The 27,404-nt window shown below is 42.0% G+C and overlaps 1 long non-coding RNA gene across 1 annotated transcript in view; it reads right to left on the minus strand.

Moving 5' to 3' along the window:
* Positions 1-27,404, minus strand: part of LOC138746443 (uncharacterized) — a 211,403-nt gene that overhangs the window by 19,843 nt on the left and 164,156 nt on the right. The window contains exon 2 of the long non-coding RNA XR_011346959.1: positions 24,617-24,750. This is a non-coding gene — a long non-coding RNA (uncharacterized lncRNA). The remainder of the gene's footprint in view (positions 1-24,616; positions 24,751-27,404) is intronic.

Consider the following 27,404-nt stretch of genomic DNA (forward strand, 5'->3'; position numbering starts at 1 on the left):
AGTTTGGCAAGCCAGCCAGGAGTCCAATATCTCGACAAGACCATGGAAGGAGGCTGTCAGACCGCAGGGTTCCTTCAGTAGATTACGGGCCAATTTAGGATAAGATAAATAGACACCCTTTTCACGAAAGACTGTGAAGCAGGCTCTCCGTGGTCTGGCAGAACCGGATGTGGTCTCGTGCGAGTGACACACTCCCCTGGGTAGTGCAGAATTGAGATTTTAAAAATCAAGAGTTGAGTTGAGGAATGAATAGCTGAGAGACATACATTAAAATTTAAGGGGTTTTAAGTATGAAAACGGATAATATGTGGCATGAAATAAGAATAAAAGATTAGGAGAAGATAAGAGGTTACGGGAAGAGTGGGGAAGTTTCACAAGAATCGTGAGTGGTAGGCCACCTTTAGCCCCACTAGGGTGAACAGTGAGCTGTAGAACAGTGAGCGTGCCTGCCATGCAATGAGCTATAAACCACCCCAGTGGACTGTGCCTGCCATACAGTGAGCTGTGGACCACCACAGTGGACCGTGCCTGCCACACAGTGAGCTGTGGACCACCACAGTGGACCGTGCCTGCCACACAGTGAGCTGTGGATCACCACAGTGGACCGTGCCTGCCACACAGTGAGCTGTGGACCACCACAGTGGTCCGTGCCTGCCACACAGTGAGCTGTGGACCTCCACAGTGGACCGTGCCTGGCACACAGTGAGCTGTGGACCTCCACAGTGGACCATGCCTGCCACACACCATCACAACACTCGAGAAAGAACTACTGTGAAATACAGAATGGAAGTTTATTGAACTTTGGAGAGTATAGAAGTCAGTGATAAAAATTATTGCACCCATCTGAAATTTATGAGTGAAGCAGACCAAGTTAAATTTATTGAGAAAAGATGGTGTCTGACATTTCTTCATCCTTACCTCTGGCAGGATTTCAAGAGCAGAGGTTTATGCTGGCAACAGAAAGCCAAAATGAAACGTGATACTCGTTGAGACTGAAAATGGGTCTTCTTACTGGCAGTATTTAGCAAACCTTGGCAATTTCCATTCATGTGAAAAAGGGTGTGGGCAAGTGTTTTAAAGGAGAATCTGAGAGCAATGGTAGAGGTTTCTTCCGATAATTCTCTCGCTAATTGAAATGTTGGCCACAATTCCAGATGTTGCAAAGTGAACAGAGGGGAAAATGTTAAAGCATTTAGAAATAAATGCAGCTCGGAGGTTCACTATCCTCGATGACATGAAGTCAGGATCATAAATCAGCTTTAAAACTTGCAAGAAATGAATCAAAGTAATCAATCTGTGTCATGAGGCCAGGCTAAAAGGGGATGGGGGTTTGCCCAAAGGATCAATATGAGCAATTTACATTGCTGAAGCCCCAATTAGGCCCTGCATTAATAAACCTGATTATCCCAAGCACTCAGTAATGGTCACTCCTGAGATAACATGGCCTCAGTTCCCCTGTGAAGCTCCCAAAAGAGCCTCATGCTTTCAACTCTGATGTAGAAAGCCCAAGGGTTACACAAACAAGGTACCCGTTCGAATTTCAAAAGTCTAAAAACACACAGAAATGCTGGAGGAACTCAGCCAGTCTCGCAGCATTCATAGGAGATAAAGATATATCAATGATGTTTCAGGTCCGAGCCCAAATTATCGGTAATATGTCTTTACCTTCCGTGGATGCTGCAAGACTGGTTGAAAACGTCCAGCATTTCCGTGTCTGTTTTCACTACAATCACAGCATCTGCAGACATTTGTGTTTCACGCCGTATTTCAAAAGTGACACAGAATAACCTTTTTTGTAATTATTATGCTTCATGTCAAGTCGTTTCAAGTCAAAGTTATTATCATCTGATTGCATACAACCCGACGAAACAGCATTCTCCGGTCCTCAGTGCAAAACTAGATATAACGCACATACAAACAATACATATTCAGGACAAGTATTTCATCTATACAAATAAATAAATAGTTTTATGAATATGAGAGTTTCAGATGGTTAGTTAGTGTGAGTAGTTCCTTTGGGTCGTTCAGCTTTCTCACTACCCGTAGGAAGGAGCTGTTCCTCAGACTGGTGGCGTTGGCGCTGATACTCTTGTATCTCTTCCCCAACGGGAGCAACTGAAAGATGCTGTGTGCTGGGGGGTGGAGCGCAGAAGGGATCCTCAATGATCTTTGCTCTCTCTTCAGATAACAATCCCGCGAGATCACGTTGATGGTGGGTGGGGGAGAGAGACTCCAGTGATCCTGCCACTCTTATGGTCCTGTGGATTGACCTCTGATCCATTTCTCTGCAGCAAACGTACCACACTGTGATGCAGTCAGCCAGGACCCTCCTTCCATATGCTTCACTCCAAAAAGAATGTAAATTCACCAAAGCATTACATTATTTGATTGAATCCTCATTATTCATCGTCGATGATGATGGGCTTCATTATAATTTTTGAAGCTAAACACTTCAAGGCAATTGGAGAGTATTCCATTACACTTGCACCTGATCAGTGATGGAACAGCTTTGGTTTGTCAAGTGGTGAATCACTTGCTATGAGATACCCAGCAATCAACATGCTGTGACAAGTCCAGTTGACTTGCTGGTCAGTGGTGATCTCCATGATGTTCATGCTGGGGACCTTATGATGGTAAGGTCACTGAATCTCAAATCCAGATGGTTGGATTCTCTCTCTCCTCAGAGGTGTCATTGTTTACATCTTTTATGACATGAATATGACTTGCCACATATCACCCTGAACAAAGCACATCAGCGCCTCTACTTCCTCAGAAGATAGAAGATTTTGTGTGACATCAGGAAGCCTGGCAAATTTCTACAGATGTGTGCTGACCAGCTGCATCAATACCCGTGAAAGAGAACCCCTGCAGAAGATACTGGACACAATCCAGAACATCGCAGGAAAAACCCTCCCCACCATCAAGAGCATCTATAGGGAATGCTGCCATCTGAGACCAGCATCAATTATCAAGGATCCACATCACCCAGCACACGCTCTGTTCTCACTGCTACTATCAGGAAATGTGCCATAAGACTTGCACCACCAGGTTCAGAAACACCTCCTACCCCTCTACTATCAGACTCCTCAACGACAAACTCAATCAGGGTCTCATTTAAGGACGTACTTTTGCACTTTATTGTTTATTTTCTTCTCTGTTTGCACAGTTGTTTATATTTATTTATTTGTTTACATGTGTATGTTGTGCACAGCTTTTTCTTGCACTACCAATAAGTGGTAATTCTGCCTCGCCTGCATGAAAAAGAATCTCGGGGTTGTATGTGATGTTATATATCGACTCTGACAATAAATCTGAAATCTAAAAACTCTCTCATCCACATTTGGCCCAAGATGTTAATGAGTTCTGGAGCTGAGTAATTCTGACAAAGCTCCAAATTGAGCATTTAGTGCCATATGATCTTCCAATTGTTGACTCTATTGCTTTGCAAGCAAGTGAAAATTATCCAGACTGGATTTGCCCTATTTTGTTGAGATCAGGGCCTAATTAAGTGACGTTTCACGCTACAGGTTAGCAATTGTACCAGGCCAGGTTAACTTGAACTCTGGCTAATACCAGAGTTTTAAAAACACAAGTCTTACTCTGGACTTTGCTGGATCTCGGAGGTTTCTCGATATCACATGAAGTGAAAGGAATTGGCTGTGACGGTGGAGATCTCAGGATATAGCTGGGCACCTGTCATCCACTCAGCTCTTCTGGTGGAATGTGATCTCAGCCTTCTATTTAGATCTCATGCTGGGCCCTAATATCACTGAGGCTGCAGATGCTCTTGGAGCAACTAAAATTTACTCCAAATTGCATTGTAATGGAAAGTAGAATATTACAGCACAATGTTGTGCCTACCTCCATATTCCTCAAAAAAAAACCCTCCCTACCTCATAACTTGCTATTTTCTGTTCATCCTTGTGCCCATCTAAGAGTCTCTTAAATGTTCCAGTTGTTCCAGCCTCCACCACTATCCCTGGCAATATATTCCAGGCACCCACAACTTCCCCCTGATATCTCCTTGAAAGCCTTGATCCTTCACTTTCTACAGATATCTTCTGGTGTTTGCTACTCCTGCCCTGGCTATCTAACTTATCTTTGCCTATCATAACCACGTAGACCTCTCTACAAGTCACATCTCATTTTTCTTCACTCTGAAGAAAAATAAGCCCTAGCTCTGCTAGCCTTGCTGCACAAGACTCATTTTCTAATCAAGGGTACAGCCTGGCATATCTCCTCTGCACCCTTTTCATGGCTTCCACATCCTTTCTGTAATCAGGAGTCCAGAACAAAACAATATTCTAAGTGTGGTCTCAGCAGAGATTAATAGAGCCACAACATCACCTCATGACTCCTGAACTCAATCCCCTAAGAAAGCCCAGCAGACCAAAGGCCCTCTTAACTCTCCTATTTACCTGAGAGATACCTTGAGAGATCTATGGATTTGGACCCCGAGAATACACTGTTCTTCCACAACTGTTAAGTTTCCTACCATTAACCTTCAAGTTTTACTTACCAAACACTTACCTCACACTTGTTTGGATTGAACTCCATCAGCCACATTTCCACCAAAATCTGCATCCTGTCTATATCCTGTTGTAACCTACGACAAATTTCAGCATTATCCACAGCTCCTCCATCCTTTGAGTCATTGACAAACTTCCTGACCTAACCCTCTACGTGTTTGTCCAGGTCATTTATAAAAATCACAAAGAGCAGGTGCCCCAGAACAGATTCCTGCATAGCTCCACTAATCACCGACCTCCAGGCAGACTACGTCCCATCCACTACCATGGTCTTCTTTCTACAGGCAAGCCAATTCTGAATCTGCACAGTCAAAGTTCGATGGATCCCATGCCTAATTACTTTCTGAATGAGTCTCCCATGGGGGACTTGTCAAATGCCTTACAAAAATTCATATACACCACATCAACCACCTATCTTCATCAATTTCTTTTGTTAACTCCTCAAAAACTCAATTAGGCCCGTGAGGCATAACCTTCCCCTCGTAAAGACATCTTGACCTTCCCTGAGAAGAATGTAATTCTCTAGATGCTTATAATCCTGTCCTTAAGAATCCTCTCCAATAGTTTGCTCACTACTGATGTAAGACTCACTGGTCTATAATTCCCAGGATTCTCCCTATTAACTTTTATAAACAAGGGCACCTAAACTTCGATCTTGTGGCCAAGAACAGCACCAACATCATTGCCAGAGCCGCAGCAATCTCTTCTCTCCCTTCCCATAGCAACCTGGGGTATATCTCGTTCCGTCCCAGGGGCATATCAATTCTAATGTTTTTAAGAAGATCTAGTACTTACTTTCTTAATCTCAACATGGCCCAGCTCATAAGCTTGTTTTATTCTTGCCTCACTTCATCCAAGGTCCTTTTCACTGGTGAATACTGAATTCATTTAGGATCTCACCACCCGCCTTGGCCTCCAGACACATGCTGCCTCCTTTATATATAAATGTGCCTACCTTCACTCTCGTTCTGCATGTCAGGATAGAATGGGTTGCTCTGTCAACTGTTACAGCCAACTGCTGTTAAAAGGAAAGGTATTTTATAATCTGTTCTGTCCAGCCAATAATTCAATTCCACTTCCTCCCTCAAAGGTGTACATATATTTGGAGAGTATACTTTAATGTACTAGCCCCAAAGGACATCAGCATCTCTACTTCCTCAGGAGTTAGCGGAGGTTGGTATGACAGCAGAAATCCTGGCAAATTTCTATAGACGTGTGGTGGAAAGTATGCTGCCTCGTGGTCTGGTACGGGGACAGCAATACCCCTGAGCGCAAAGCCCTCCTAAAGGTAGTGGGACATCACAGGCAAAACCCTTCTCGCCATCGGAGGGCAGCAGCAATCATCAAGAATCCACACTGCCACACACTCTGTTCTTGCTGCTACCATCAGGAAAGAGGTCTAGGTGCCACAAGACTCTCACCACCCATGTTCATGAACAGCTGTTTCTCCTCCACCATCAGACTCTTTAACAGCAAACTCAATCAGGGAATCACAAACAGTTTATTGATCTTTTTTTTTAAATTCTCTCTGTATTGCACGGTCATTTATCAGTTTACAGTTTTTTATTTGTTTACATGTGTACAGTTTTTCTTGCTCAGGTAATTATGCCTTGCCCACAGGAAAAGGAGTCTTAGGGTGAAAGGTGATGTTATGTACTCTGACAACAGATCTGAAATCTGAAAATACTGCTTAAATTTCAGATAAGAATGAAATCAATGGACAAGACTTTGGAGCAGGAGAGCGGCTCTTGGATACAAATTCATGTTGAATGGCAGGAATGCCCTAATTTTGATTTTTTTTTAAATGTTATTATGATTGCTTTCAATTTTCAGCATCTTTGAAAATTTTGGGCAGCACGGTTTGTGTAGCAGTAAGCGCAACACCTTTAGGGCACCAGCAACCGGGACCTGGGTTTGAATCCCGCTCGGTCTGTGAGGAGTTCGCATGTTCTCCCCCGTCTGCGTGGGGCTCCAGCTTCCTCTCAATGTACTGCAGATGCAGGTGAATTGGGCGGCATGGACGCATGGGCCGAAATGTCTATTTTATTTTAAATTACGTTGATTATTTTAAAAAATTTGCTCTGGTATTAGGATATGGCTGGCTTTTCCTCATCCCCAATTTTGTTACATGGCTGAATATCAAACTCCACTCAAAATGACTCAGCTTGAAGCATCTCCCGTCCAAGATTTTTAAAAAACAAACAAAGCAATTATTTCGGTGACAATTTAAATCTTGATCAAAGTCTGTTTCTATCTTTGTGGAGAAAAATTCTTCTTGTGACCAACTTAGGCTTGTAAGATTAATAAATATTTCATGGAATGTTAATAGTTCCGATTGCTGTTTGTTTGGGGAGAACAAAGGGCCAAATGATGGCACGCTGTACAGTTCATTGATTTCCTTTCAGAGTTTGTACTCTCAGTGCACAGTTAGATCAGTTTACAGATTAATTTATTAAGTTGTGTTTGAAAATAATTGCTGAGTTTTTTTTAATTTCCAAAAAGGATTTATCACAAGAACAGTTAATTCCAATTCCATTAATGAGGTGTTTCAACAACCGGTACATTCTGACTTCCTGTTTCTTAATTTCATTTGCAATCTTTATTGGGCCAGTCAGTCACATTTAATATGCACTGTGTTTTTAAAGTATTGTTTCATCAAATAATATTGAACTTTTCAACTGTATTCCACTTAACTATGTTACAGAGAGGCAAGGTTTTTTGCCAACTCAGCTCAGCCAAGGTTATTTGTCACAAGGAAGATCAGTTACATGCAGGACAGGGGTTCACAACTTAGGGCAGATCAACAAAGAGCTGCTTCCTTTACAGCTCCATTGAATCAGGTACAGTCCTCACCTCGGATGCATCTCTCATTTTTTTTCCCCCCTGGATGCTCTGGTTTCCTCCCACATCCCAAAGACCTGCACTTTAGTAGGAAAAATGGCAACTGGAAATCAGCCCCAGTGTGTCAATGAGGAAAAGTAGTGTAAGTTTAACGTAGAACACTAGATTACAGTACAGGCCCTTCGATGCTTTGCCAATCTAGGTATCCCTACCAAAAAATCATTCCCATCTTGTAAATGTGATGTTTCTTCTATTGTGATAAAGAAACTTGGGTTCTTATGCATTACTTATATTTTATAATCAATTCATGATCTCATGGGACACATTAATTTTGTGCATCTAACATTCTGTCTCCAATGCCCTCTAGGGGTCAGGAGGATCACCAACTCCCAATCACCACAGTAACCCTTATTTTTCATTCAACCATGTGCCTGTCGAAGAGTCTCTTAAATGCCGCTAATGTTCCAGCCTCCATCACCACCCTGGGCAATGCATTCCAGGCTTCCACAATTCGCTGTGTAAAACAAATTTACCCTTGATGTCTCCCTTAAACTTTCCTCCCTTCACTTTGATCAGATGTCCCCTGGTGTTTGCTATTCCTACCCTGGGGGAAAAAAAAGGCACTGGCTGTCCACCTTATCTATGCCTCTCAGAATCTTGCAGACCTTCTATTAATCCCATAGGCCTTCTTAACTATACCATCAACATGCATGGCAACCTTGAGAGATGTATAGATTTGGATTGAGAGATGTACGGATTTAAGAAGTTATAGTGGATGGAAGGAAAGAACAAATTGTAAATAGAGAGGAACAGGCATGAAAGAAAAGTACTTGAGAGCAAATTTTAAAAATGCCTCAATGATGTTGCCAAGATGAGAATTGCTTGGTCTGTATGAATTCATGACAAAGAGCAATAATTATGAGTGGCTTCAACTCTACTGAACTCAAAGCCATATTAGGGTGCTCATCTACTAGGCAAAGTCCTGATAAAGGTCCACTGTTGGAATCAAAAGCAATTTCTGCTGTAAGTGTCATCAGAACAGTGTCATGAAGAAAGTAAGAAATTGGGCGGGGGTTACAAAAGCCAAAAAGTAAACCTAATAATAAATCAAAACTAGTTTCCCCTCGTTTCTGTCAGTAATAGAGGTCATCAACATTTTGGAATGACGATGCCAATTGTACATTCAAAGAAGTCCGCCGAGTGAGGGTTGGGGTGTGGTATTTCAGTTTTCCAGGGTGGTAAGCATTTGACCCAACCAACCTCAAGAAGGTTGCAGAAGATGCACAGATTGAAAACGTGAAGGAAGCAGATTGTACGTTGCATCACCAAGTCCACGATGGCAAGTCAACAGGTGCAAATTCCTTAATTGCTATGAGGACTCTCTTCCTGGGAACAATCCCAGAAATGATAATTGAACTGGTTCAAGAAGGTAGTGCTGAATAAGTATACATACATATTCATCAAACTATCTGGAACAATATAAACTGGAGTGTTCATTGACCTATCTAACAAGGAAGATCTGACATCCACATAACAGCAACTGGAAGATAAGTCTGAAACCAAGAATTATCATCTGCACGAGACATGGTGATTGAGAACCATAGAATACTTCAGCACAGAAAATAGGCCATTCAGCCCTTCTAGTCTGTGCCAACTCATTCCGCTAGTCCCACCGACCTGCACCCATTCCAGAACCCTCCAGACCACTCCCATCCAATTTATTCTTAAAACTTAAGAGTGGGCTTGCATTTACTGTGTCAGATGGCAGCTTGTTTAAAACTCCCATCACTCACTGAGTGAAATTCTCCTAAAGTTCCCCCAAAATCTTTCACCCTAAAGCCATGTCATATTTAATTCTCCCAATCTAAGTGGAAAGAGCCTGCTTACATTTTCTCTGTCCATACCCCTCATAATTTTGTAAACCTCTATCAAATCTCCCCTCATTCTTCTATATTCAAATGAATAAAGTCTTAGCCTGGTTAATCTTTCCCTGTAACTCAATTCCTGAAGACTTGGCAACATCCTAGTAAATATTTTCTGCACTCTTTCAATCTTACTGATATCTTTCCTGTAATTTGGTGATCAGAAATACACACAATACTCCAAATTTGGCCTCACCGATGTCTTATAAAACCTCATCATAACATTTCAGTTTCAGATTTATTGTCAGAGTAAATACATGACATCCACATACAACCCTGAGATTCCTTTTTCCTTCAGGTGCGGCAGAATCACCACATATTGGTAGTGCAAAAAATAAACTGTACACAGTGAAAACTTGTAACCAAATAAATGAACTGTGTAAACATATAAAAAATGTAAATGAACTGTGCAGTACAGAGAGAACAAAGGAAATCAATAAAGTGCACAAACAAGAGTCCTTAAATGATCTCTGATTGACTTTGTTGTTGAGGAGTTGATGGTGGAGGGGTAGCAGCTGTTCCTGAATGAGATGGTGTGAGTCTTACAGCACCTATATCTCTTTCCTGATGGCAGCAGTGAGAACAGAGTATGTGGATGGGTGGTGAGGGTCTTTTATGATTGCTGCTGCTCTCTGACAGCAATGTTCCCTGTAGATGTACACAATAGTGGGGAAAGTTTTGTCCTGTGATGTCCTGGGCTGTGTCCACTACCTTTCAGAAGGCTTCATACTCATGAGCATTACCAGACCGTGATGCAACCAGTCAGCACACTTTCCACCACACCACTTTAGAAACTTGCCAGGGTTTCCGGTGTCATACGAAACCTCTGCAAACTCCTGCAAAAGTAAAGGCACTGACATGCTTTCTTCACAATGCTATTGGTGTATTGAGTCCAGGAAACAACCTCTGAGATAGCGATTTCCAAGAACCAAAATTTGCTCACCCCCCAACCCCCCCCCCATCATCACTAGATTAAATACCTCTGGCTTTCCTTTTCTGGTCAACAATCATCATCCCAACTCCTGTACTCAATACTTTGATTTATGAAGGCCAAGTTGCCGAAAGCTTTTTCACAGCCTGTCTACGGTGATGCCACTTTCAAAGAATTATGTATCTGTATTCCCAGATCCCTTTGTTCCTCCACCCTCCTCAGAGTCCTACCACTTACTGTGTATATCCTACCTTGGTTTGTCCTTCCAAAATGCAACATGTCACATTTGTCTGCATTGAATTCCATCTGCCATTTTTTGGCCCATTTTCCTATTTGGTCCAGATCCCTCTGCAAGCTTAGAAAGCTTTCCTCGATGTCCACAACGCTTCCAATCTTAGGTCATCAGCAAACTTGCTGATCAAATTTCCCACATTATCATCCAGATCATTGATATAGACAACAAACAGTAATGGTCCCAGCACTGATCCCAGAGGCACACCAGTAATCACAGGCCTCCAGTCTGAAAAGCATCCATCCACTACCACTCTCTGTCTTCTCCCATTCAGCCAATTTTGAATCCACTTTACAACCTTGTAGAGTGAATAAAAGCTCTCATGACTGGAGGGAGAACAAATCCTTTTTTTTAAGCTTATAACTAAGAGTAGGGTCTCACAGTTGTCTTCTGAGTTTAGGCAGGAAATCAGAGTTATAAATGAGCAGATGGGGGCGGGGTCAGCCATCAGTGAATCCCAGTTCACTGCAAACCTCTCCATGAATACCTAGTACCTGAACCTTCTGAACTAACCTCCCACGTGGGACCTTGTCAAAGGCCTTAATAAAGTTCATGTAGACAACATCCACAGCCTTTCCTTCATCTACTTTCTTGGTAAACTCCTCAAAAAAAACTCTACAAGATTTGTAAAACATGACCCACCACGCACAAAGCCATGTTGACTATCCTTTAATCAGCCCTTGTCTGTCAAAATACGTATATCCTATCTCTCAAAACACCCTCCAATAATTTACTCATTACTAATGTCAGGGTCACCGGCCTGTAATTTCCTGGTTTACTTTTGCAGCCTTTTTTAAACAATGGAATAACATGAGCTCCCCTCCGATCCTCCAGCACCTCGCCAATGGCTTCTTTGGCTTGGCTTCGCGGACGAAGATTTATGGAGGGGGTAAAAAGTCCACGTCAGCTGCAGGCTCGTTTGTGGCTGACAAGTCCAATGCAGGACAGGCAGACACGGTTGCAGCGGCTGCAGGGGAAAGGGCTTTGGCAAATACTAGAGCGCATCGGATGTCCCCCAAAGTTCCTCAACATGATTATCCAACTGCACGAAAAACAACAAGTCGGGTCAGATACAGCAATGAGCTCTCTGAACCCTTCTCCATTAACAATGGCGTGAAGCAAGGCTGTGTTCTAGCACCAACCCTCTTTTCAATCTTCTTTTTCTGCCAGGGCCCCTGCTATTTCTACACTAGTCTTCCTCAAAGTCCAAGGGAATATCATGTCAGGCCCAGGGATTTATCTACCTTTATTCACTGTAAGGTAGCAAGCACCTCCTCCTCTTTAATCGCTATATGTTCCACACCACTACTGCTGGTTTCCCTTCCTTCCTTATACACCATGCCAGTTTTCTGAGTTGTGTTGATACACCACCGGCCTACTGCAGGGGGCAGCCTCTGTACCTGCAGGAGTGTAAGGGGACAGGACAACATCTGGCCGGCTGCCAATCAGTCGGCCTGAATGGATCAAGCACCACCCGGTCAGGTGTCAATCACCCTCCGGGCTATAACCCTGCCCTAGCCTCCCGAGGCCTCACTCAAAGTTGCTACAGCCACAGCCAGCCTGACTCTGTGGAAGTCTTTGTGGATTAAAGCCTGTTGTACAGTCTTTACCTTGTCTGTATCTGATTCTGTCTAACAGCGCACCACATGAGTAAATATGATTTCCAGCAAACAAAAACTGTTTAAGCTCTTCCCGCATCTCATTAGGCTCCATACATAGTTGACCACTCTGATCTTCTAGGGGACTAATTTTGTCCCTTATGATCCTTTTAACATACTTGTAGAAGCCCTTCGGGTTTTCCTTCACACTATCTGCCAAAGCAACCTCATGTCTTCTTTTGCCTCCCTGATTTCCTTCTTAAGTATTTTCTTACATTTTCTGAGCTCTTCTAGTACCTCATTTGCTCCTTGTTGCCTATACCTGCTATACACCTCTCTCTTCCTCTTAACCAGTTTGCTAATATCCTTTGAAAACCAAGGTTCCCTATGCCTGTTAATCCTGACATGAACATGCAAGTTTTACACTCTAAAAATGTCACCTTTGAAGGCCTTTCACTTACTGAACACATCCTTGCCAGAAAATAACTTTTCCCCATCCACTCTTCCTAGATCCTTTCTCATTTCCAAAACATTAGTCTTTCTCCAGTTTAGAATCTCAGCTCGAGGACCAGACCTATCCTTGCCCATAATTATCTTGAAACTAATGACATGATGGTCACTGGATCCAAAATATTTGCCTACACATACTTCTGTCAACTGACCTGTCTGGTTCCCTATTAGATCAAGCATCACATCCTTTCTCATTGATATCTCTATATATTGGTTTAGAAAACTTTCCTGAACACATTTGACAAACTTCAAGCCATCCAGCCCTTTTACAGTATAGGAGTCCCAGTTAATATGTGGAAAGTTAAAATCTCCTACTATCACAACTTTCTGTTTCTTACATCAGTTTGCTATCTCTCGACAGATTTGTTCGTCCAATTCTCTCTGACTATTGGATGATCTATAATACAACCTTATCAGTGTAGTGACACCTTTCCCGTTCTTCAGCTCCACCCATATGGCCTCTGCAATCAAGCCCAAGTCTTCTCTTTGGCTTGGCTTCGCGGACGAAGATTTATGGAGGGGGGGGTAAATGTCCACGTCAGCTGCAGGCTCGTTGGTGGCTGACAAGTCCGAAGCGGGACAGGCAGGCACGGTTGGAGGGGAAAATTGGTGGGTTGGGGTTGGGCTTTTCCTCCTTTGTCTTTAGTCAGTGAGGTGGGCCCTGCGGTCTTCTTCAAAGGAGGTGGCTGCCCGCTGAACTGTGAGGCGCCAAGATGCACGGTTGGAGCCCACTGGCGGTGGTCAATGTGGCAGGCACCAAGAGATTTCTTTAGGCAGTCCTTGTACCTCTTCTTTGGTGCACCTCTGAGGTAATGCCTTCCTCTCCTTTGTTTACTCCTTGAGGAAGGGGTCAGACCTGAACCATTTGTAATACTGTACATCTTCACCTCTACTGGATGCTGCCAGCCCAGCTGAGTTCCTCTAGCATTTCTATAAGCTTTTACAAGTTTTGCTGTGTACGTCGAGAGAGAAACAGACACTATGACAGGCAAGCTGATGATAGGGAGGGGAAGTTGGAGAGGGAGATGGGGGAGGAGTAATAACAGAGAAAGAATGAACACAAGAAGAATGAGAATGGGATAAGTCTACACGTGTCATGGAACACGGAGTTACTTTGGCATGGAGGTGTCATCAATATCCTGTGACAAGGATGATAAAATATGTATTGTGTTCCAGTGAAGCTTGTACATTGGCTTTACCATCAGTCTCTTGTGTCCATTCTCTCACTACAGCAGTTTATTTCTAACTTTTTATCTCTGCAAAAACAAAAAATCACTCCACTAAAAAAAATGCTGAAGCTGCTTCCTCAGTCTTGAATCATAAAAAAAGTACTGGAATTGTTACTTCACTCACATCCATGAGATACTGACCCAAGTGCTATTCACTGTCTATGTATTGTTCAGATGTCTCCACCCTCACCTACCCCAATATAAACCCTGGTTTTCCTGCCTTACCTCAGATTTACCCAAGGACTATTGTGTCCACTGGTCATCAGTTGTAAGCAATTAAAAGCGTGTTTTCACCCCATACTTGTCTCTGAATGCATTCAGTCGTCCTACACCAAGGAAACTGGATCAAAGCCCACAAGCTCTTCAAGTCACTGGTGAGACCACACTTAGAATATTGTGTTCTGATCACCTCATGAGAGGAGGGATGTGGAAGCTCTGGAGAGGGCGCAGAGGGGATTACCAGGGCGTTACCTGGTTTGGAAAATAGGCAATGTTAGCAGAGCTGGGGGTGTTCTCTTTGGAGTGAAGAAGAATGAGGGGTGACTTAATAGGAGTCTACAAGATCTTGATATGAATTGACAAGGTAGACTCCCAGCAACTTTTTCATAGGGTGGCAATAGCAAACACCAGAAGACATCTAAACAAAATGAAGATATGAAGGTTTTGGGGAGTTGTCGGGGAACTGTTTTTTAAAATAGAGAGTTGTGGGGTGCCTGGAATGCAGTGGAGGCTGAAATAATAGGGGCATTTAAGAGACTCTGGCATATGGATGAAAGAAAATTAGGCCTTATGAGGTAGGGAGGGTTTTTTTTTTCTGTTAGTTATATATAGGTTGACACAACATTGTGGACCAAAGGGCCTGTATTATGCTGTAATGTTCTATGCTCTTAACATTATTTGAGGAATTTAAATACATTTAGAATAAAGATCTCTGTAATGGAGCCAATAAACATAGATTATCCTAAAACCGCATACCTTGGGTCATACCTGTCCTTCAGAGAATCTTTCTATTGATTGGGTTTAGCTTCTGTTTGACTACAGATGATCCCTCTACCTTGTATGATCCAATTGTTCTCTGAAATGATCAAGTTCTTCAAGTTCGGGGGCTAAATTGGGGGAGGTTTACAAGTTCTAGTTTTTTTCCAACTAAATTCTTATCTCAATGTGAGTAAAATTTTAAAACCAAAAAGTATTCAAATAACCTTGGATAACATCGGGAATGTGTGTTTTAATCACGTGAATTGTTTGATTACAAATTTAAAACTCTGGAGCACAGGACCCTCCCTAATGTTTGGGACAACCATGCCTAGGTTAAATCTCTCCAATGTAATCCTTCATTAAAGATGCAAAAACACAAACATTTCTTCCCTTTATTAATCTTGATTTGAGTGGGTCTTTGATACCTTAGACAGAGGTTATTTGGAGTAAGATTATTTTAAATGTTGATATTATTAATATGGCTGTGACAAAGGTTAAACATGTCAATTCATGCTCAAGATCTGGAATAATTTTTTTTTCAATTTTAAAACATCTTGATTCCTCTTTTGTTTGTATTAAGACCAGAAAACTGTCCTCGAAGTAGACCTCAGCGTTTTCTATGATGCTTTACCTCATCAAGTTTCTGTAATTAAACACAAGAAATGGAAATACAGGTCTGGTCTGTAATAAGGTTTTATTTTTAATCTTTTCACAGCAAGAGGTTTGTTGTTTACTTGCCAAAGCAAGACGGATTTGCTTTTCACAATGAAGAGAAAGGACCCCTTTGTATAACATTAGCAAAATTGGCACGGGAAGATTTCTACTCAACATAGTAGGCGAGATTAAAAAGGCATCCAATCCAAGTTTCGTTCTTGTATGATATGCCACTGAAATAATAGCTTAATGGTTTCACCAACAAGTTGACAGAATCGCTAAAATTAGCTAAGCACACCATTTGTTGAAAGAAATGAAAAAAAAAATTTCAATGTGGTTGGTACCAGGATTGTATCGTTACCATTTCTCAGGATGACATCCCTGTGCACTAGAACAAAGGAATAGAAAACCACCCCAATTTAATTCTTTGAAAGATTACTAAGTGGCATCAGAGCACAACTTAAACCATTGTCAGAAAACAATGGACAAACTGTACACAGTTCATTAGCTTACCAATTCCAAGAAAACTGACTGATTTTAATAATCTCTGTGTCAACCATCATTTTTTGTTGTTGCCAGTTTCGATAATGTAAAATTTGCTGATTGCCAAGGTTCAGCTTTTCACGTCAAGGAGAGATTTGCAAGACTTATTCTTGAGAATTTTGAGGAATGGGAGATTTATCTCAGTTGTTGGCAGAATCACAAATGGCAATGAGGAGGGAGATAGATCAGCTCGTTGAATGGTGTCATGACAACAACTTTGCGCTCAACGTCAGCAAAACCAAGGAGATGATTGTGGACTTCAGGAGGGAGTCAGGGGAACACGCCTAGTCCTCATCGAGGCCTCAGTAGTGAAGAGGGTCACAGGGTTGGTGCCAAAGGGGGAATCCACAGGCATTGCTCCCTCAAACGAGGTGCTGTGCCCCCCCCTACCCAATACAGTCAAGGCCATCCCTGGCCATCAGACCTGCCCCACTCCTTCCCATGTCACTAGCATCAAGCCTGATGCATACTAGAGGCTCTCCACTTGACCCCAGCTGCATCACTACTGACGGTTGACACAATAAAAAGACCGCACCCCCTCCTCCCCCAATCAACAGGTAGGTCCCTGATAGCACCTCACACCTGCCTCCCCACTGAATGAGCCCCCCCTCAAAATCGCTAATGCCCCCCTCTAACATACATTCTATCACCGACCCTGGAGGGTCAAGAGCATCAAATTCCTGGTGTCAACATCTCTGAAGATCTGTCCTGGAGCTTCCCTCTTGAGGCAATCACAAAGGAGGCTTGCCAGCGGCTATACTTTGTAAGGTGTCTGATGAGTTTCAGTATGTCACTGAAAACTTCTACAAGTGTACCGTGGAGAGAATTCCAGCTGGTTGCATCACTGTCTGGTACGGAGGCACCGACTCTCAGGACAGGAATAAACTCCACTGGGTTGTTAACTCAGCCAGTGGCATCACAGGCACCGGACTTCACTCGTCAATGGCATCTACAAGAGACAGTGCCTTAAGAAAACAACCTCTATCCTCAGGGAACCCCACCCCCACCCCAGGCCATGCCCTCTTCACTCTGCTACCATGAGCAAAAGGGTACTGAAGCCTAAAGATGAGCACTCAACAGCAGAAGGACAGTTCCTTCCCCACTGCCATCAGATTCCTGAATAATCACTACCTTGCTTTTTGTGCCCTATTATTTTTTTATATATATAGTAATGTTGTAAGATGGTTATAATATGAATGTCTGCACTACAATGCTGCCACAAAACACAGAATTTCATGACTTGTTCATGACAATAAATTCTGATTTAATTAAACGTCACATGGTGTTGGGTGAATGTTTCCCTTGGATGAGGACTTGAAGACTAAGGGGCACACTCTCAGAGTGAGGGATCAGCTGTTTTGGATTGGGATGAGAGGAAATGTCTTCACTAAGAGGTTGATGTTAGCCAGAAAACTGAATCCCACTCCCATTTCATTATTTTCACGTGTTCTACTGTTCGGGATAAATGTTTAGTAAATAATTAAAGGATTATGAAGATCCCATGCCAATTCATAAAAAGAAATAAAATGTGAAACATACTGTGATACACATACAGCTAAGGAACAAAACCTATTGCACGGGTAAGTCAATGCACTGTGAACATAAGAACACAAGAAACAAGGGCAGGTGTAGGCCACCTGGCATATCGCCTGCTCCACCATGGAATAAGACCATGCAAGGAGTTCCCCTCAACAAGATTCTTTGCGCTGTGCAGACTCTCCAGTTTAGAATAGAAATATTTACACAAATGTAATTCATATCGTCACTGAAGGACGATTTAATATCTCTGAATGAATTTTACCACTTCTTGGTGCTAATGCATTGCCTATCACCACAGGTGAATTGGACATTCTATGTTACCTTATTCTATGAAAGAAGAAACAAAAGTTAATGTTGACATAATTCATTCAACAGGCAATTTTATTGAACACCATTCGCATTACCTGCCTGCGGTTCTGTGCTGGAAAGAAAAAGAATGATGTCTTCAAGGGGCAATTTGTCATTTAAATTTGAAAATAATTCTTTCAGTACAAGTTCCTTTCACAAGGAGATTAAATTCATTTATAGATTCGTTGTCATCTCATCCTGTTGGAGGACTATTTTGATTTTAACTAAGACAATATTAAAAAGCCAAAATTTGCAAACAGTGCTCTTTTTGTGCCAGCATATTTAATTTCATCTGCTGCTGTTCAGTACATTGATTAATGCATTTTCATAACAGCCACATAGGAATTTCTGCTCAAATCCTTGTGATGAACTAATCCAAATTGGAATTCCGCAGGAATGAGCTCGTCACTAAAGTTGCAGTTGCGCAAAAGAAACTATTCAGCCCATCCGTCTGCCACAGCATCCATTTGTATACATCACAAATCTCTTCCTCCTATTATCATTCCAAGGATGTATCACTTCTGTGTGAAGATGGCTAGATGGACTCCAGTTGATGTGCAATTTGTACACAGGTGGCTTAAGCCACGACGTACATTTCACTCGTTTCTTGATTGTCGTTTCCTTGCTTTCCACATTTCCATAAAACCGTTGCCTCATTCAGTGAAAGGGTGAACTGAACTTTTGCTGCGTCATTCCCTGGATTACTTTGACAATCCCTTCACGCCACACAGCCATTGACTCAAAAACACCTACGCGCCACCTCTTGACCTATCATTTATTTATTTGTCTACACTGAAGGAAGTTACCAAAACTCCGGATGCATAATTGTATGCCTGAGTTCCTTTAGGATAGTTCTAATGAGTATCCCTCCAAATAGTGAAACCTTTCTATCCAGAATTGAAGGATGACAGAATCTCCCACAAGAAATAACAAGCTGGCTTAAACCTCAAAATTACAATGGTAGCAAATTTAACAGGCAGTTTTGCTTTATCTGATGCCCTATGAAATCAAATTTCCAGTCAACTGTCATATTTTTGATAGGATTCTTTCATTTATGCACTTTATTTTCTTCATAGACAGAGATCTTAGACTCGTCATAATGAAAGCCAAAGATTCTATTCAAAGACTGAATCTGCTTTCCCTTTGTTCCATCGCACTTTCAACTCCTCCCTTAATTCCTCGTGCCCATTTATACTTAGTTGGAGATATTTTATGGAAGTACCAAACACTGCCAGAAAATAACATTTTTTTTTTAAATTTAGACATACAGCACTCTAACAGGCCAATTCAGACCTGCCGCCCAATTTATACCCTGTTAACCTACACCCCGGTATGTTTTGAAGGGTGGGAGGAAACTGGAGCTCCCCTGGAGAAAACCCATGCAAACAAGGAGAAAACATATGAACTCCTTACAGACAGCACAGGATTTGAGCCCCCGTCCCGATCGCTGGTGCTGTAAAGGCATTGCGCTAACCACTACACCATCTATGCTGCCATTTCAGCCTGCACCAAGGGGAAATGACCTCCAAAGAGCTCCAGATACGTGAGAAAAATATTGGATCTGGAATTATTTTTCAAAGAGCATCGTTTTGCACTTCGCCTATCAGTGAATCATTTGATGACCAGTGAAATTTCACTGAATTTTCTTAGCACTAATTGAGAGAAGAGAAAGGAATTTATGTTCCCACACTTAATGCTGAAAATGCAGCTTTAACATGCAACTTAATTGGTACAACACATCGAATCAACTTTACATCAGATTTATTGTCATGAGATCACACACAACCCAACATTCTTCTTCTTGTAGGTGAAGCAGAATTATCATTTATTGGGAGCGCAAAAAAACTGTACTCAATATCCAGACAAATAAATAAAGAAATGTAATCCAACTGACTGTGCAATATAGAGGGGGAGGGGGAGAAATCAATAGGGTGCTAAAGGGAGAGTCCATAAATGAGTCCCTGATTGAGTTTGTTGTTGAGGGGTCTGATGGTGGAAGGGCAGCAACTGTTCCTGAACCTGGTGGTGCGAGTCTTGTGGTACCAAGATGGTAGCAGCGAGAACAGAGTGTGTATTAGTTGTTTCCATGATGATTGCTGCTGCTTTCTGTAGATGTTCTCGACGGTGGGGAGGGTTTTTCCTGAGATCTCCTGGGCTGTGTCCACCACCTTTGGCAGGGCTTTACAATCAGGGGTTTTTGTGATCCCCATACCAGACAGAGATCCAGCCAGTCAACATAATTTGCACTGCACATCTGTACTGTTTCTGATGTCATACCGAAAATCTGAGGAAGTAGAGGCGCTGACGTGGTTTCTTCATGATGCCATTACTGTGTTGTGTCCAGGATGGTCATTCCCATGAACCAAATTTGCTCAGCCCCTCCACCTCTGATCTCCCAATGATCACTGGATTGTACACCTCTGGTTTTCCCTTCCTGAAGTCACCAATCTGCTCCATAGTTTTGATAATATTGAGTGTGAGGGAGTTGTTGGTGCACCATTCAGCCAAGTTTTCAATCTCCCTCCTGTATCCTGACTCATCCCCCTTTTTCTACAACCCACTGCCTTGGTGTTATCAGCAAATTTGTAGATGGTGTTGTTGTCGAACCGACCCACACAGTCACAGGTAAAAAGCGAGGGGAGCAGGGGGTTAAGAACAGAGCCCTGTGATGCTCCATACCAATATTATGTTTATTTTTACTGCTTCTATTGAAATCTGTGTCATGGTTTTATTAATGTTCTGGTGGGCTAAGCAAGTGCATTAATTTAACAAGGATCCTATTGGATTTCATAGCAAAGGAAACTGTAAACAAAGAGAGTTGGTTGATGATCGTGACCAAGGACCTTTATTGCTCTATAGTTTGGCCAGTTCCAGAGCAAGGTTCAAAAATCTGCCTGCAACCCTGCATAGTTCATCGATTCAACGCCTGGGCTGCCTTGTGAGGAAAACAAGGCGAAGTGTGCGCTGAGGTTGTCATTCAAGTACAAGGCAAAGTTCTGAGTCTCCTCGCTCAATCCAATCTGGATAACACCATCAACTCAAAGCTATTGACATTTAAAAGCAGCAAATTACATCTGGATTCTGAAAATAATTCGTATATTTCAAACCTGCACTTAAGGGGATGAAAATAATGCAAGCACTGGCAAAAAGAAAATATTGATTTTGACTCTTTGTTAACTGAATCTCTGAGCCCACAGATCATTTTATCTGGAAATGTCCATTCTAAACAATTCACGAAAATTAATGTAAGCTTGCAGTGTTCCTTCCATCAGTAATGATATGAAACACATTCATGAAGCAGTATTCCAGTAAATCAATACCATCCCTTTTGGTTTTTTTTTAAACAACCAGCAGAGTGAAATAGATTTAGATGTAGCAGCTCAACAATAGCAGATTGATAATCCTTGGAAAAGCTTTTTGAAGATAGGGAAATCAATTTTATTTCAACTAAGTGTCAAACTATGAACCTTCAAGTTTTCACTTCCAAATATTCTTCAACTAAACCAACAATTGGGAAGAATTCAAGGTTCCTCATCTCACCCCCAAATAATTCATAGAGTTTTTTTCTTTGCTCTAAATGCATTCAACAAGATTGAAGCATTGAAGCCATCAGTCCTTCAAGTTCATCACAAAGTCTTGATTGCTGGTGTGGAGAGAAAATGGTTTTCACAAAAGATTAAAAATACTTTGATGTAATGGGTCATGAAAAATAAATTGTCTGCAGCCTTTGCAATAGACTCACACCGTTTAACATAGGCAGTTGAACAAACTATTTAGCCGGGTTGCCTATTGAAGAAATTATGATTCATCTAAATCCTCATTTGGTCATTGCCCTCAATAGTTTTGGGAACAAATGCCGTCTCAGTTCCGAATATGAAATTTTTTGCCGTATCTTATCTAATTTATTTTATATTCCAAAGTTACACGAACAGCCACCCAGCTTCTCTCTCTATTGAACCACCATATGCACAAGGCATTTAAAATTTCAGCTCTTATGGTTCGGCAAGTCAATAATGGTGCTGGGCTGGAGATACTCAAGGCTCTCTACTTTGCCTTGTCTGCTGATCTCAACCATTTAATGGACCTTTAAGCCTCCTGAGCATGGCATTTATTCAATAACCAGAGGAGTCTGAATTTTATTGTGTTCGCATTGCATTACCAAACTGTGCATGTGGAACCGTTGAAAATCAAAACACATTTCTGCAAATTGAAAAGTGCAGCCTGCTTTATGACCTAATGCATTTCTAATAAAGAAGAGTCTTAAGAATTTCCAGAAAGGCACTGGAGATTTTAGTAAATTGAATAAAATTGCTGTCACAACAGGGGCAGTGTCAGAGTGAAAACTCAGTCAGGGTTGGCGTCCACTGAGCAATAAGGCTATTTTTCTGCACACCTGTTGATGGTAGGAACACGCCTTTTAAACCTTTCAAGAGTGGAGGTTCCTGTACAATAAGCCACTGGCATTGTCAGTGAAGGACTTCAGGAAGGAGATAGGATAATTAATATAAAAGGGCTTCAACTCCTAGAGAGATGACGGTTATGACTTTTTGAACGGAATTATTCCCAGGCACTAATATTTCAAATGACAAATCTTAATGGAGTTGGACTAAAACACTTGGCATGCATTTCACGAGACATGGATGGCTTCCTCCCCAATTCAGAATAAGATTACACTTCATCCTGGCAAGACACATGCACAGAAACTGTATCTTAATTTTTATTGCTTGGACATTCCACTGCCAAGCACAAATTTACTGTATATACCAGCAGATAAGACGAGAGTTGAAACTTAAAAAGGCCACTCAAAACCAGGGGTTGCCTTATAATGCTAAATATACAATGAGAACCTTGACGGTGAAGTCTCAGCGCCACCCTGCAGGGTCCATCTGCACAGCCTGACTGCTCTGTACGGGCTTTAAATTTTACATTTTACTACGTAATTTGCTTTAAAAATATTGTGACTGCATTATTCCACTGGTCAGTGGTAAATGCCAGACTTTAGGTAATCTTGTACCGCGAGTATAGCTCAAAACCTACATTGCAAGTAGAATGCCTTATACAAGAGGCATCTTATATGCCAGCATATAAGGTATCTCCTGCTACACAGCCAGAGCACATATGCCACCTGTGATCTCTGGATCGGTCTCTGGCAACTGAAAGGAACCAGTTGGTATAGCCAAATGATGCGCGTTTCTGTACACGGTCACTGGCATTGTCTACACCACTCAGATCTCAAGCAATTCTTCCAAAATCTCCACGTCTCCAAGATTCGTCCTCTGCTCCTGCGTAGGGAAGCCACATAAATCCTGGTGATGCTGTGTCATTTTATTGTTGTTCTAAAGTAAAGGCAACACAAATATCCCTCCCTAAATGATAACAAAATACAGCACCAGTTACGATCATTATTTATGGGCTGTAATGGGAAAAGTATTTAATGAATTTCCTCAAGTTGTTTAATGTTAGCTATTTGTTTTAGTCAACTTACCAACAAATTATCAGTGAATTATGAAGCTTGATATACCGTATATGTTGGTATACAAGATGCCCAATGGATAAGAAGACTCTAGAATTTCCATTTAAAATGTAGGTTTTGAGCTATACTCACTGTACAAGATTACTCCAGGTCTGGCATTAGCACTGAGAGCTTCCTGTCCATGTCTGTTCCATGGTTCTCCAAAATCAGCCAGTGTGCAGTGCCCCCTCTCTTTGAACATTTCTTCCTGGCCACGCGAGAGTTATTGCAATCGGCCTGACGAGGCAGTATAAAGAGGACACACCCTGGAACCCTGGCTGAGGGCTCATCACCTGTTGCAAATAGCAACTGTTAGCTTCGTTTGCCGCACTGTTATTTTGAAGTATGTCAGACAGGTTTAAAATACAGTTTTAATATATCTTGGAACAACGTTCACCCCTGCAGACCATTAGCCTGAGGAAAAACTAATCAACAGCCACAGAGAAATGCAAACAAGATTCTGATCGACACTCAACTAGAAATCTTTCTCCGGGACAGTAATTTTTTTTTAAATCACAAATCATCTCATCAACATGATGCTCTGCCAAATAAAGCAACCTGACAAAAGAAAATAGGATTCAGGTCTTCTGCAACTTACGGGAATAATGCAACAGTTCAACCATTCACATGGCCACCAGGACGAGTACTGGGACCAATATACGCAACTATGAATACTCTTCTATGTAGGCACAAGTCTGGTCTTTCCTTGGCTAGGAAACCACCTAGAACATGCAACGAACAAATGATGCATCCTACAGATTTAAGCCAATAAAGATCACCTCAAAATGTGCTGAGTAAACATGAATAAAGCCAACTTAGAGGAATAACGTTTGAAGTTAACATGTCGAATTATATCTTTTTAGTCCTTGTAAAATAGAAGATTTCTAAAAGTTTAATTCATGAGCCATTGTTAAAGAAGAATAGTTTAAATTGGTTTAACACTCCTCCAGGGAGTGTAAAAACCATTTCAAAGGGAAGCTGTAAACAAGTCTAAACTATAGGATAACAACAACGTACATAACTAATTTTTGAAAAATGTGTACAGCAACATCTACTTGTACAACATTCATTTACTGTACTCCTCAACATTAGGATAAATTATTACATTTAATTTCCCAAAGGCGGCCCAAACCAACAGTTAACAGTCCTCAAAATAACTTTGATGGCACTCAAGACTTTATGCCACCCACCTGCCTCGTCCGAATGAGCTGAAGCCACAGGCATTTTGGCACCCGTCCGCCAAAGACAAAGGTTTTCTAGTTACCGTTGTAGAACGGTGGTTTATGGCAGGCGACCCGTTTCTTTTGCTTGTCCAATCAAACAGCTGGAAAAGAAAATAGAATTTAAGTGGGTGAGCTCATACATGTGCAAAGACTTTTGTGTTATTTATTCAAAATCTCCACAATGATCTTTGACAACATTTTGCGTAGTGTCTGGACGGGAACGCCAAGCCTTCATTCCGTGAAGGCGACAGATGTTGAAGGAGTCTCCTGCAAGGTCAATAGGATTTGAGGACAGCCCAGCTTCTCCCAGAATTAGTAATATTTCCCTCCTAGCTGATCCACGTCAAAAGGAGGCTCCAGGGAATTCATGCCACACTCAGAATTCCACACAGTTTGTGTCATCACTGATACTACTGAAGAGAAAAAATATCAAGAATTGATCCAGGAGGATCGTGATTACCTGTTCTCAAATGTGGTGCAGCTTATTAAGAGCAAAAGAAATACAGCGAAACCTTTGGTACCCTGCACCTATGGAGGGTTGGTAGATGCCGGATAAATGAATTTGCCAGTTGCCTGAGATTGCATGTAGCATGATTGGCAAACTGATCGATAACCATGAGGTCAAGAGCAGGGGGATGATGGGCTTAAATAAACACAAGACTTTGGCTGGCCCGGATATAGGTACAGGAATGCCGGAAGGGTGGGGGGGAGGGAGGGAGGTTGACCTTTATGGCCAGGTCATAAGGGGAGGAGATGTAGGAGATGAGTCACTAGTGGGCGAGCCAGTCTCATGCATGCAGCAGCACACAGGTAGGGAATAATGTCCAAGGAGAAAACATATCACTTTAGTGCCAGTTTTAAACTTTCAATTTTTTTTTAAACTTATTTATTTTATGATTTTTGTTTTGCTGGTTGCTTGAATTCCAGATAACAGGGATTTTAATGTATATTTTCTTTTCCAGGCAGCCTCAGAAATCTAAAAGTAGATCAAGATGGATGACAGTAATAACCCCTCAGTTGTGGCCTGCCTCACTAAGTGGTGACTGTATTGCGGGAACATACAACACTGCATTATTGATGGCAAAACAGGGCCTCTGCAAACTAATCACTCTCTCAGACTCCTCATGACAAGATGCCATCTCCAATTGATTAAGACGTTCCAGCAACAACACCAAATACCAATTATAATGCAATTGTGCAGCTCGTCAGGGCAATTAAGTTCTTCTCAGGAGGCCAACTCTTAGACAATCACTTAACAGTATGCACCAAAGGCCATAACATCGTGAACTTATCATGGAACCAACTTTCCTGTCTTAAGTAAAAAGGGAGCACAGAATGCACAACCAATAGCTGATATCCCAGAAACATTTTTAATTTAAATTTAGACACATGGCATAGTAACAGGCTCTTTCAGTCCACGAGCCCGTGCCACCCAATCGACCCCCACTATGTTTTGAGCAGTGGGAGGAAACCAGAGCCCCCTGGGGGAAAATCCACGCAGACATGGGGAGAACGTACAAATCCCTTACAGACAGTGCGGGATTCGAACCCCCAGTTCTGATTGCTGTCGCTGTGACAGCGATGAGCTGACCACTATGATAACCATGCCTCCCCGTACATCACAGCCAACTATGTGACAAACAATTTTGCCAATTGTAACTGCCACAACTGCAGTGTGAAGTAGCAATAAACTCCCAACAAAAGTCAATTGTGACATTACATAAGTTAATGGTGGGAGCACAATCTACTAATTGTTCTGAGTGCTTCATGAATAAAAATACAATCACGGAGGGAAAAGCTTAACCAAGCAGCCAAGGAGACTGCCAAACTGAGGGATGTCTTCGGGTAATGCAATGGTCCCTCAAACTACATGGATCTCATCAGTTCGACGATACAAATCGGGGTGACTGCCTGAAGACATTAAGGGGAGAACTTGCTATTACCTTGAAAATTGTCAGATGGGATTAAAAATTTGGCTCCTCAATCGGTTTCCTGCATGCTAAGTGAATTCCCAGAGCACGGACAGTGAAGTAAAGAAAATGTCTTTCTTGTAATAAGCTTTCCTTTCCGATACGCTTTATATAATTTCCTCCAATCATTGCAAATAATTTTTCATCAACAACAGCCAAAAGCAGATCACAAAGTAATCGCGAAGTAGTAAAGTGTTGTCGAGCAAAATAGTCCCATGTTTACCGAGCAGCAAAACAGCACTAACCATGGTCTTCTTAATGTCAGCCTTCCAGCGCAAGGTTAGCAAGCTTTGAAGGTTAATTGTTATGCTTGGTTATGCTTGGAATGCAACACAAGAATCAGAATTATTGTCATGAACATCCCACGAAATTCATTGATTTCTGGCAGCATCACCGTGCAAGCATTCTATAAATAAAATAAGGCAAGAAAAAGACAAAGTGAGGTAGTGACCATGGTTCATTGTTCATTCAGGAATCTGATGGCAGAGGCGAAGAAGCCAGCCTTGTGCCACTGGGTGCTCGACTTCAGGCTCCTGCACCCTTTTCCTCGATGGTAGAAGAGTGAAGAGGGCATGACCTGGGCGCTGGGGGGTCCTTGAGGATAGAGGCTACTTTACCTCCACACCAGACAATGATACAACCAGTTTAGGGTGTAACATTTTACCTTGGGCCTAATCTAGGTCATTACAACTAATGGCAACATTAACGAGACTGCAGACATCCACTCTAACAGTGAGAGTGGAACAGCAAATGGGAAAGCAAAGACTTTAGCCATGGTTACCGAT

The sequence above is a fragment of the Narcine bancroftii genome, chromosome 12 (assembly GCF_036971445.1).
Source record: "Narcine bancroftii isolate sNarBan1 chromosome 12, sNarBan1.hap1, whole genome shotgun sequence".
In the NCBI taxonomy this organism is placed as follows: Eukaryota; Metazoa; Chordata; class Chondrichthyes; order Torpediniformes; family Narcinidae; genus Narcine; species Narcine bancroftii.